Below are 14,149 nucleotides of genomic sequence, written 5' to 3' on the forward strand. Positions count from 1 at the left end.
ACTGTTTTTTACCAGATATCTCAGTACTTGACTCCCAAAATCTCCTCAGCTCAAACTACCAGCTCAAAAGCTTCCAAACTCTCCACACTTTGGCTCCAAGTACCATACTAACAACTTCAAAGAAAAAATCCTCAGATATGTCTTCAATGGCCGCCATATTGACTCCAACATCCGGCTCAAAGTTATTTTTAAACTTTTGAGAGGACATCTTTAGCTAGCTCTGGCATTGGAAACTTATGAGGTAAGGCATTTGAACAACTTCTGTTGAGTCTTGCTTTGGTTGCTGAACAAGATCTCTTCTTGCTCTTATGTCAAAAGTCACGTGATGTGGCGGCCATATTGGATTTTGCTAGCCTCTCATATTTTTACTTTGCAAACTACGTAGCTGCTAAAGTTCTTGATAGAAAGTGCTACAAATGACCACAATGCACCAGCATGAGACGCTGAACATTTCATGTTCTTAGCTGTTTGTCAAAAGTTGCGTCATTTAGCGTCCATATTGGATTAAAGACCGTGAAAATGCCAAAAGTGATAAAAACGGCACAAAACAGCATATATCTCCGCCAAAATTGCTCCAATAGCTACCCTATTTTGCATGTGACACCGTCATAAGATAGCGATCATTTTCGATCCAGCCGTCAAAATCGATATTTCCAGCCGTTTGGCCGCCATCTTGGATTTAAGTTTTTTGTCGTCAGGTTGCCATGGAAACCAAACTTGACAACGGAATGCATTGATATTCACAGAACTGTTATATACAGACCATAGGAAGATGTCTGCAAAGTTTCAGCTTTGTAAGTTAGATAGTTCGTGAGAAAATGACAAAACAGAGTTTTGGTGGACAGACGCGCGGACGGACGGCGGACATGCATATCATCAAAATTCACCTATACATATGCTAGAACTGGTCGGGGTAATGCATAATTACTAATCACTTCCACCATACATGCAATAACAGTCGCGTGAGAGCTCACCAAATAAAGTACATTTTCGTTTTACGGACCACCTAAATGACCTTGACCCCGTGACCTTGGTGACCTTGAATTTTTTAAAATGGTTTTAGTCCAGCTACCCGATCCCGGGGTCAAAAGTGCCAAAATCGCAAAAATAAGGAATTCTTATTAGGGCTCCCTGCCTACAAGGCAAGAGCCCTATTGTAATTGTTCGATTTATTATTATTATTATTATTATTTATTATTATTCCGCCGATTTTTGTTCCAATCCTACCTCCAAAACTACTGCTCAGAATGTCTTCAAAATTTCCACAAAGATACCTTAGATCCTGAAGCAGATACCACAAAAATCCCAACACTCTAGACTCAAAGACTAAGGGCAGACAACTCAAAACAACTTTAAAAATCGCAATTTCAACAGCTCATAACTCCGCCACGAAAGCTCCAAAGACATCCAAAATTCCTGAACAGATCCGGAATCAGATGCCAAACAAAATCTCTACACATCCAATGTAGCCAAATTGCTTCGTTTGGCCTCCATATTGGATTAAGTGTTTTGGCACTGTTTTTTACCAGATATCTCAGTACTTGACTCCCAAAATCTCCTCAGCTCAAACTACCAGCTCAAAAGCTTCCAAACTCTCCACACTTTGGCTCCAAGTACCATACTAACAAATTCAATGAAAACAGTGTTTATGTCAAATGTGATATATTTCCCTGATAGCCCTTTTCCTGGCGATTCCAGAACACCAAACCGTTTGTCTGTAGCTCAATGGACAACGGAGCTACAGCTTTTTGAAAATGGCACTCTTTGGCCCAGGTCCATCAACTTCAAACTTGCCAAATAGCACAACTCTAAATACCCGTAGCTGAACTCTAAATACCCGTAACTCCGAAACTACTCGTCCGATTTCGACCAGATTTGGTATATGTATATTGAGTGGGGATGTCTGCTACCACGACCAATTGTAGCGACATAGGAAATAAGACGACGGGGAGAGAAATTATGCATAATTTATGTATAACAACATCTTTCAGCATCTTGCTCCTAACCAGATCATTCTATAACTGGCAGACTAGGCAATCTTTAGTATTTACATGTGCAATTCGATATTGAAATGCAGTCACAAATCACAAATCCTACCTACATCAAACTCTTATTTCACATGTTCTGAAAATGTCATTTAGTGGGGGTGACATGAGTATTTTACGAACGCTTCAAACATTTTTTAAAGTAAAAGACACTGAAAGAAGCAGCAGTAACATGACAAATAAGTCCCGTTCACTGCACTTCAATCGACAGCAATACCCGTGCATGCGATTCCGTTCTCTTGGCGCTATACGCTACATTATTGTCGGTGTAGGTTTATTTATATAACAAACTACAGTCTGTAGTACGTGAGCTTTGTGTATAGTTTTAGGCTATGGACCACAGAAATCAGTTATCAGGGTCAAATGAGATACAGTCTTAAAACAGCTGATGGACAACGCAAGTAGAAACGGACTATAGAAATACATTTACGTTTGCGCTCGTACGTTCAACGGTTCTGTATAGAAACTTGGAGTAAATATCAACATCGCATGTTTTGTTATGTGAAAGCTCATATCTGCATCAATTGGCGCGAATTCACAATACACATTGTCAACAGACTTAAGCAAAGAACTGCGCATACATGTGTATTGGCCTCACAGCGTGCCAGCGTACCTCAGTCCCATGCGGCTGGGTCGGTCGGTCGGTTGCATATTGGAACGTGATCCACGTGCACGGCAATGGAGAGCGAGGCAGTGGTAGCGCTATATCGGATTACCTAAGCTTCTGGCAGCGGGGTCATCCGAGAGCCAAGTGTGGGCTCCTCCAGTCAAAACGGACCCTACCTCCCCACCCAAGAGAAACACCTCCTTCATAAATCTTGTTCGGACTGTGGGATTTACGGTAGGTTTGTGATTGAAAGTTTGATATTCCTGAACCCTCCGATTAATTTACTCGTACTTGTCATAATTGTATTACCGCAACTTCCAAGTATAGTAACCGACGGGTTATATGTCAACTTCATGTTTCGATAGCAGCGATTTCTATAGTCTGTTTCATTATGGATTTTCTTCACGCTGTTTTCAGTAGTCTCTGCCAGCAGAAAGCACGCATTTTGTACGTTTGTGATTTAATATCGCTGAACTCTCCGTTTAATTTACTGGTACTTGTCTTAATTGTATTACCTCAATTTCAAGTAATAACAGACCATTTATATGTTCACTTCGTTTCAATAGTAGCGACTTCTATAGTCTGTTTCTGTATAGATTCTCTTCACGCTGTTTGTAATACATTCTGTCAGTGGAAAGTACGCAGTTTGTAGGATTGTGATTGAAAGTTTAATATCGCTGAACTCTCCAATTAATTTACTCTCAAACTGGGTTTAACGGTAGGTTTGTGATTGAAAGTTTAAAATCGCTTAATTTACTATCTTTTCACGTACTTGTCATAATTGTATTACCACAAATTCAAATAATAACAGATCATTTATATGTTCACTCAGTTTCGATGGTAGCTATTTCTATAGTCTGTTTCTGTATAGATTCTCTTCACGCTGTTTGTAATACATTCTGCCAGTGGAAAGTGCACAGTTTCCCGTACTTGCACGGTAGATCCATCCTGTTGCTCCCTGTCTAAAAGAATCGTTGTACAACATGTTGTTGTTTTTTTATATAAAATGCCTTGTTTTTCCTTGGAACGGATTTTCGCACTATCAAACTACCCCTTTATGATCTGAACCTGTTCATTATTGATAATTCCATTTTTTTTCTGGAAGATCCCAGATATAATGCCGACTTTAAGGAGTATTATTTACCAATATCATTATGGATTAGAAACCAGTCCCGTTCTCAACCTACTTAAGTGCATTGATCTCCATTGTGTTTACAGCTAATCTTCTTTTAAACTTTGATCACAAACGCTTGGAAGGCTTGGGGTTTTCTTAGCTGATTGGTTGAATTGCTTCAACAATGACATGACAAGAGGTGACCGACATGTGTTGTTACTGTTAGACAATGTCCCAAGCCATCTCATCCCTGAGCACGAGTCAAATTACAAGATCCATTTCCTGAATATTACAATAACAAGTCACCAACACCTCTGCATGCTGGTATCTTCCATACTTAACAGGTACAGGGCCAAAATGGGAATTTTTTTCTTGGTCAAAACGGACAGGTGAAATATCCTATTGATAATCCAGATCATCTTATACTCGTACACAGTATAGCACATATCCTTCCGCATATCCGAATGCTTTTATATAACAACAGGAGAAAATGCCTTAATGGTAATCAATTAGTTTTATTAAGAACTCAGTTTCAATGGTTTTTAGTACTCTGTATAACCAAAGTGCAATTTTACAAAAGTACATCTATGAATAGAACAGGATCCGCTTCCACAATTCCTAACCAGCGGGAGCCCGACATCGCTGCTTGCAGCTATATTTATTATTATTATTATTATTCTTTATTATTATTATTATTCCGGCGTTTTTTGTTCCAATCCTACCTCCAAAACTACTGCTCAGAATGTCTTCAAAATTTCCACAAAGATACCTTAGATCCTGAAGCAGATACCACAAAAATCTCAAGACTCTAGACTCAAAGACTAAGGGCAGACAACTCAAAACAACTTTAAAAATCGCAATTTCAACAGCTCATAACTCCGCCACGAAAGCTCCAAAGACATCCAAAATTCCTGAACAGATCCGGAATCAGATGCCAAACAAAATCTCTACACATCCAATGTAGCGAAATTGCTTCGTTTGGCCTCCATATTGGATTAAGTGTTTTGGCACTGTTTTTTACCAGATATCTCAGTACTTGACTCCCAAAATCTCCTCAGCTCAAACTACCAGCTCAAAAGCTTCCAAACTCTCCACACTTTGGCTCCAAGTACCATACTAACAACTTCAAAGAAAAAATCCTCAGATATGTCTTCAATGGCCGCCATATTGACTCCAACTTCCGGCTCAAAGTTATTTTTAAACTTTTGAGAGGACATCTTTAGCTAGCTCTGGCATTGGAAACTTATCAGGTAAGGCATTTGAACAACTTCTGTTGAGTCTTGCTTTGGTTGCTGAACAAGATCTCTTCTTGCTCTTATGTCAAAAGTCACGTGATGTGGCGGCCATATTGGATTTTGATAGCCTCTGATATTTTTACTTTGCAAACTACGTAGCTGCTAAAGTTCTTGATAGAAAGTGCTACAAATTACCACAATGCACCAGCATCAGACGCTGAACATTTCATGTTCTTAGCTGTTTGTCAAAAGTTGCGTCATTTAGCGTCCATATTGGATTAAAGACCGTGAAAATGCCAAAAGTGATAAAAACGGCACAAAACAGCATATATCTCCGCCAAAATTGCTCCAATAGCTACCATATTTTGCATGTGACACTGTCATAAGATAGCGATCATTTTCGATCCAGGCCTAAAAATGGCTATTTCCAGCCGTTTGGCCGCCATCTTGGATTTAAGTTTTTCTTCGTCAGGTTGCCATGGAAACCAAACTTGACAACGAAATGCAGTGATATTCACAGCACTATTAGATACAGACCATGGGAAGATATCTGCAAAGTTTCAGCTTTGAAAGTTAGATAGTTCGTGAGAAAATGACAAAACAGAGTTTTGGTGGACAGACGCGCGGACGGACGGCGGACATGCATATCATCAAAATTTACCTATACATGTGCTAGAACTGGTCGGGGTAATGCATAATTACCAACCACTTCCACCATACATGCAATAACAGTCGCGTGAGAGCTCGCCAAAAAAAGTACATTTTCGTTTTACGGACCACCTAAATGACCTTGACCCCGTGACCTTGGTGACCTTGAATTTTTTAAAATGGTTTTAGTCCAGCTACCCGATCCCAGGGTCAAAAGTGCCAAAATCGCAAAAATAACGATTTCTTATTAGGGCTCCCTGCCTACAAGGCAAGAGCCCTATTGTAATTGTTCGATTTATTAGGGCTCCCTGCCTACAAGGCAAGAGCCCTATTGTAATTGTTCGATTTATTATTATTATTATTATTCTTTATTATTATTATTATTCCGGCGTTTTTTGTTCCAATCCTACCTCCAAAACTACTGCTCAGAATGTCTTCAAAATTTCCACAAAGATACCTTAGATCCTGAAGCAGATACCACAAAAATCCCAAGACTCTAGACTCAAAGACTAAGGGCAGACAACTCAAAACAACTTTAAAAATCGCAATTTCAACAGCTCATAACTCCGCCACGAAAGCTCCAAAGACATCCAAAATTCCTGAACAGATCCGGAATCAGATGCCAAACAAAATCTCTACACATCCAATGTAGCGAAATTGCTTCGTTTGGCCTCCATATTGGATTAAGTGTTTTGGCACTGTTTTTTACCAGATATCTCAGTACTTGACTCCCAAAATCTCCTCAGCTCAAACTACCAGCTCAAAAGCTTCCAAACTCTCCACACTTTGGCTCCAAGTACCATACTAACAACTTCAAAGAAAAAATCCTCAGATATGTCTTCAATGGCCGCCATATTGACTCCAACTTCCGGCTCAAAGTTATTTTTAAACTTTTGAGAGGACATCTTTAGCTAGCTCTGGCATTGGAAACTTATGAGGTAAGGCATTTGAAGAACTTCTGTTGAGTCTTGCTTTGGTTGCTGAACAAGATCTCTTCTTGCTCTTATGTCAAAAGTCACGTGATGTGGCGGCCATATTGGATTTTGATAGCTTCTAATATTTTTACTTTGCAAACTACGTAGCTGCTAAAGTTCTTGATAGAAAGTGCTACAAATGACCACAATGCACCAGCATCAGACGCTGAACATTTCATGTTCTTAGCTGTTTGTCAAAAGTTGCGTCATTTAGCGTCCATATTGGATTAAAGACCGTGAAAATGCCAAAAGTGATAAAAACGGCACAAAATAGCATATATCTCCGCCAAAATTGCTCCAATAGCTACCATATTTTGCATGTGACACCGTCATAAGATAGCGATCATTTTCGATCCAGACCTAAAAATGGATATTTCCAGCCGTTTGGCCGCCATCTTGGATTTAAGTTTTTCTTCGTCAGGTTGCCATGGAAACCAAACTTGACAACGAAATGCATTGATATTCACAGCACTATTAGATACAGACCATGGGAAGATGTCTGCAAAGTTACGGCTTTGTAAGTTAGATAGTTCATGAGAAAATGGCAAAACAAGGTTTTGGTGGACAGACGCGCGGACGGACGGCGGACATGCATATCATCAAAATTTACCTATACATATGCTAGAACTGGTCGGGGTAATGCATAATTACCAACCACTTCCACCATACATGCAATAACAGTCGCGTGAGAGCTCGCCAAAAAAAGGACATTTTCGTTTTACGGACCACCTAAATGACCTTGACCCCGTGACCTTGGTGACCTTGAATTTTTTAAAATGGTTTTAGTCCAGCTACCCGATCCCGGGGTCAAAACCGCCAAAATCGCAAAAATAACGATTTCTTATTAGGGCTCCCTGCCTACAAGGCAAGAGCCCTATTGTAATTGTTCGATTTATTATTATTATTATTATTCTTTATTATTATTATTATTCCGGCGTTTTTTGTTCCAATCCTACCTCCAAAACTACTGCTCAGAATGTCTTCAAAATTTCCACAAAGATACCTTAGATCCTGAAGCAGATACCACAAAAATCCCAAGACTCTAGACTCAAAGACTAAGGGCAGACAACTCAAAACAACTTTAAAAATCGCAATTTCAACAGCTCATAACTCCGCCACGAAAGCTCCAAAGACATCCAAAATTCCTGAACAGATCCGGAATCAGATGCCAAACAAAATCTCTACACATCCAATGTAGCGAAATTGCTTCGTTTGGCCTCCATATTGGATTAAGTGTTTTGGCACTGTTTTTTACCAGATATCTCAGTACTTGACTCCCAAAATCTCCTCAGCTCAAACTACCAGCTCAAAAGCTTCCAAACTCTCCACACTTTGGCTCCAAGTACCATACTAACAACTTCAAAGAAAAAATCCTCAGATATGTCTTCAATGGCCGCCATATTGACTCCAACTTCCGGCTCAAAGTTATTTTTAAACTTTTGAGAGGACATCTTTAGCTAGCTCTGGCATTGGAAACTTATGAGGTAAGGCATTTGAAGAACTTCTGTTGAGTCTTGCTTTGGTTGCTGAACAAGATCTCTTCTTGCTCTTATGTCAAAAGTCACGTGATGTGGCGGCCATATTGGATTTTGATAGCTTCTAATATTTTTACTTTGCAAACTACGTAGCTGCTAAAGTTCTTGATAGAAAGTGCTACAAATGACCACAATGCACCAGCATCAGACGCTGAACATTTCATGTTCTTAGCTGTTTGTCAAAAGTTGCGTCATTTAGCGTCCATATTGGATTAAAGACCGTGAAAATGCCAAAAGTGATAAAAACGGCACAAAATAGCATATATCTCCGCCAAAATTGCTCCAATAGCTACCATATTTTGCATGTGACACCGTCATAAGATAGCGATCATTTTCGATCCAGACCTAAAAATGGATATTTCCAGCCGTTTGGCCGCCATCTTGGATTTAAGTTTTTCTTCGTCAGGTTGCCATGGAAACCAAACTTGACAACGAAATGCATTGATATTCACAGCACTATTAGATACAGACCATGGGAAGATGTCTGCAAAGTTACGGCTTTGTAAGTTAGATAGTTCATGAGAAAATGGCAAAACAAGGTTTTGGTGGACAGACGCGCGGACGGACGGCGGACATGCATATCATCAAAATTTACCTATACATATGCTAGAACTGGTCGGGGTAATGCATAATTACCAACCACTTCCACCATACATGCAATAACAGTCGCGTGAGAGCTCGCCAAAAAAAGGACATTTTCGTTTTACGGACCACCTAAATGACCTTGACCCCGTGACCTTGGTGACCTTGAATTTTTTAAAATGGTTTTAGTCCAGCTACCCGATCCCGGGGTCAAAACCGCCAAAATCGCAAAAATAACGATTTCTTATTAGGGCTCCCTGCCTACAAGGCAAGAGCCCTATTGTAATTGTTCGATTTATTAGGGCTCCCTGCCATCTTGGCAAGAGCCCTATTGTAATTGGTAAGTTTATTATTATTATTATTATTATTTATTATTATTATTATTCCGGCCGATTTTGTTCCAATCCTACCTCCAAAACTACTGCTCAGAATCTCTTCAAAATTTCCACAAAGATAGCTTAGCTACTGAAGCTATGCCCACAAAAATCTCAAGACTCTAGACTCAAAGACTAAGGGCAGATAACTCAAACCAACTTTAAAAATCGCAATTTCAACAGCTAATATCTCCGCCACGAAAGCTCCAAAGACTTCCAAAATTCTTGAACTGGTGCGCAATCAGATGGCCAACAAATTCTCTACACATCCAATGTAGCGAAATTGCTTCGTTTGGCCTCCAGGTCGGATTAAGTGTTTTTGCACTGTTTTTTAGCAGATATCTCAGTACTTGACTCCCAAAATCTCCTCAGCTCAAACTAACAGCTCAAAAGCTTCCAAACTCTCCACACTTTGGCTCCAAGTACCATACTAACAACTTCAAAGAAAATATACGTATGTGATATGTTGACCTGATAGCCCTTGTCCTTGCGATTCCAGAACACCAAGCGGTTTGATTGTAGCTCAGTGGACAACGGAGCTAAAGCATTTTGAATATGGCACTCTTTGGCCCAGGTCCATAAACTTGCCAAATAGCACAACTCTAAATACCCGTAGCTGAACTCTAAATACCCGTAACTCCGAAACTACTTGTCCGATTTCGACCAGATTTGGTATATGTATATTGAGTGGGGATGTCTGCTACCACGACCAATTGTAGCGACATAGGAAATAAGACGACGGGGAGAGAAATGATGCATAATTTATGTATAACAACATCTTTCAACATCTTTCTCCTAACCAGATCATTCAACAACTGGCAGACTAGGCAATCTTTGGTATTTACATGTGCAATTCGATATTGAAGTGCAGTCACAAATCACAAATCCTACATACATCAAACTCTTATTTCACATGTTCTGGAAATGTCATTTAGTGGGGGTGACATGGGTGCTTTACGAACGCTTCAAACATTTTTTTAAAGTAAAAGACACTGAAAGAAGCAGCCATAGAATGACAAATAAGTCCCGTTCACTGCACTTCAATCGACAGCAATACTCGTGCATACGATTCCGTTCTCTTGGCGCTATACGCTACACTATTGTCGGTATAGGTTTATTTATATAACAAACTACAGTCTGTAGTACGTGAGCTTTGTGTATAGTTTTAGGCTATGGACCACAGAAATCAGTTATCAGGGTCAATGAGATACAGTGTTAAGACAGCTGATGGACAACGCAAGCAGAAACGGACTATAGAAATACATTTACGTTTGCGCTCGTACCTTCAACGGTTCTGTATAGAAACTTGGTGTAAATATCAACATCGCATGCTTTGTTATGTCTAAGCTCATATCTGCATCAATTGGCGCGAATTCACAATACACATTGCCAAGCAAAGAACTGCGCATACATGTTTATTGGCTTCACAGCGTGTCAGCTTACCTCAGTCCCATGCGGCTGGGTCGGTCGGTTGCATATTGGAACGTGATCCACGTGCACGGTAATGGTAGCGCGAGGCAGTGATAGCGCGATAGCGGATTACATAAGCTGCTGTCAGCGGGGTCATCTGAGAGCCACGTGTGGGCTCCTCCGGTCAAAACAGGACCCCCCGAGGACACCTCCTTCATAAATCTTTATCGGACTGTGGGATTTACGGTAGGTTTGTGATTCAAAGTTTGATGTTCCTGAACTCTCCGATTAATTTACTGGTACTTGTCATAATTGTATTACCACAACTTCAAGTATAGTAACAGACGGGTTATATGTTGACTTCATGTTTCGATAGCGGCGATTTCTATAGTCTGTTTCATTATGGATTTTCTTCACGCTGTTTTCAGTAGTCTCTGCCAGCAGAAAGCACGCATTTTGTACGTTTGTGATTGAAAGTTTAATATCGCTGAACTCTCCGTTTATTGTACTGGTTCTTGTCTTAATTATATTAACACAATTTCAAGTAATAACAGACCATTTATATGTTCACTTCGTTTCAATAGTAGCGACTTATATAGTCTGTTTCTGTATAGATTCTCTTCACGCTGTTTGTAATGCATTCTGCCAGTGGAAAGTGCACAGTTTCCCGTACTTGTACACTATATCCATTCAGTTGCTCCCTGTCTAAAGGATCGTTGTAGAACATGTTTGGTTTTCTTTTTATAAAATGCCTTGTTTTTCCTTGGAACGGATTTCCGCACTATCAAACTACCCCTTTATGATCTGAACCTGTTCATTATTGATAATTCCATTTTTTTTCTGAAAGATCCCAGATATAATGCCGACTTTAAGGAGTATTATTTACCAACACATTATGGATTAGAAACCAGTCCCGTTCTCAACCTACTTAAGTGCATTGATCTCCATTGTGTTTACAGCTAATCTTCTTTTAAACTTTGATCACAAACGCTTGGAAGGCTTGGGGTTTTCTTAGCTGATTGGTTGAATTGCTTCAACAAGGAGATGCCAAGAAGTGACCGACATGTGTTGTTACTGTTAGATAATGGTCTAAGCCATCTCATCCCTGAGCACGGGTCAAATGACAACATCCATTTCCTGCATATTACAATAACAAGTCACCAACACCTCTGCATGCTGGTATCTTCCATACTTAACAGGTACAGGGCCAAAATGGGAATTTTTTTCTTGGTCAAAACGGACAGGTGAAATATCCTATTGATAATCCAGATCATATTATAGTCGTGCACAGTATAGCACATATCCTTCCGCATATCCGAATGCTTTTATATAACAACAGGAGAAAATGCCTTAATGGTAATCAATTAGTTTTATTAAGAACTCAGTTTCAATGGTTTTTAGTACTCTGTATAACCAAAGTGCAATTTTACAAAAGTACATCTATGAATAGAACAGGATCCGCTTCCACAATTCTTAGCAAGCGGGAGCCCGACATCGCTGCTTGCAGCTATATTTATTATTATTATTATTATTCTTTATTATTATTATTATTCCGGCGTTTTTTGTTCCAATCCTACCTCCAAAACTACTGCTCAGAATGTCTTCAAAATTTCCACAAAGATACCTTAGATCCTGAAGCAGATACCACAAAAATCTCAAGACTCTAGACTCAAAGACTAAGGGCAGACAACTCAAAACAACTTTAAAAATCGCAATTTCAACAGCTCATAACTCCGCCACGAAAGCTCCAAAGACATCCAAAATTCCTGAACAGATCCGGAATCAGATGCCAAACAAAATCTCTACACATCCAATGTAGCGAAATTGCTTCGTTTGGCCTCCATATTGGATTAAGTGTTTTGGCACTGTTTTTTACCAGATATCTCAGTACTTGACTCCCAAAATCTCCTCAGCTCAAACTACCAGCTCAAAAGCTTCCAAACTCTCCACACTTTGGCTCCAAGTACCATACTAACAACTTCAAAGAAAAAATCCTCAGATATGTCTTCAATGGCCGCCATATTGACTCCAACTTCCGGCTCAAAGTTATTTTTAAACTTTTGAGAGGACATCTTTAGCTAGCTCTGGCATTGGAAACTTATCAGGTAAGGCATTTGAACAACTTCTGTTGAGTCTTGCTTTGGTTGCTGAACAAGATCTCTTCTTGCTCTTATGTCAAAAGTCACGTGATGTGGCGGCCATATTGGATTTTGATAGCCTCTGATATTTTTACTTTGCAAACTACGTAGCTGCTAAAGTTCTTGATAGAAAGTGCTACAAATTACCACAATGCACCAGCATCAGACGCTGAACATTTCATGTTCTTAGCTGTTTGTCAAAAGTTGCGTCATTTAGCGTCCATATTGGATTAAAGACCGTGAAAATGCCAAAAGTGATAAAAACGGCACAAAACAGCATATATCTCCGCCAAAATTGCTCCAATAGCTACCATATTTTGCATGTGACACTGTCATAAGATAGCGATCATTTTCGATCCAGGCCTAAAAATGGCTATTTCCAGCCGTTTGGCCGCCATCTTGGATTTAAGTTTTTCTTCGTCAGGTTGCCATGGAAACCAAACTTGACAACGAAATGCAGTGATATTCACAGCACTATTAGATACAGACCATGGGAAGATATCTGCAAAGTTTCAGCTTTGAAAGTTAGATAGTTCGTGAGAAAATGACAAAACAGAGTTTTGGTGGACAGACGCGCGGACGGACGGCGGACATGCATATCATCAAAATTTACCTATACATGTGCTAGAACTGGTCGGGGTAATGCATAATTACCAACCACTTCCACCATACATGCAATAACAGTCGCGTGAGAGCTCGCCAAAAAAAGTACATTTTCGTTTTACGGACCACCTAAATGACCTTGACCCCGTGACCTTGGTGACCTTGAATTTTTTAAAATGGTTTTAGTCCAGCTACCCGATCCCAGGGTCAAAAGTGCCAAAATCGCAAAAATAACGATTTCTTATTAGGGCTCCCTGCCTACAAGGCAAGAGCCCTATTGTAATTGTTCGATTTATTATTAGGGCTCCTGCCTACAAGGCAAGAGCCCTATTGTAATTGTTCGATTTATTATTATTATTATTATTATTATTATTATTATTTATTATTATTCCGCCGATTTTTGTTCCAATCCTACCTCCAAAACTACTGCTCAGAATCTCTTCAAAATTTCCACAAAGATAGCTCAGGTCCTGAAGCAGATACCACAAAAATCTCAAGACTCTAGACTCCAAGACTAAGGGCAGATAACTCAAAACAACTCTAAAAATCCCAATTTCAACAGCTCATAACTCCGCCACGAAAGCTCCAAAGACTTCCAAAATTCCTGAACAGATCCAGAATCAGAAGCCAAACAAAATCTCTACACATCCAATGTAGCCAAATTGCTTCGTTTGGCCTCCATATTGGATTAAGTGTTTTGGCACTGTTTTTTAGCAGATTTCTCAGTACTTGACTCCCCAAATCTCCTCAGCTCAAACTACCAGCTCAAAAGCTTCCAAACTCTCCACACTTTGGCTCCAAGTACCATACTAACAACTTCGAAGAAAAAATCGTCAGAAATGTCTTCAATGGCCGCCATATTGACTGCAACTTCCGGCTCAAAG

The sequence above is a fragment of the Haliotis rufescens genome, unplaced genomic scaffold, assembly GCF_023055435.1.
Source record: "Haliotis rufescens isolate VD_foot unplaced genomic scaffold, xgHalRufe1.0.p SCAF_36, whole genome shotgun sequence".
In the NCBI taxonomy this organism is placed as follows: Eukaryota; Metazoa; Mollusca; class Gastropoda; order Lepetellida; family Haliotidae; genus Haliotis; species Haliotis rufescens.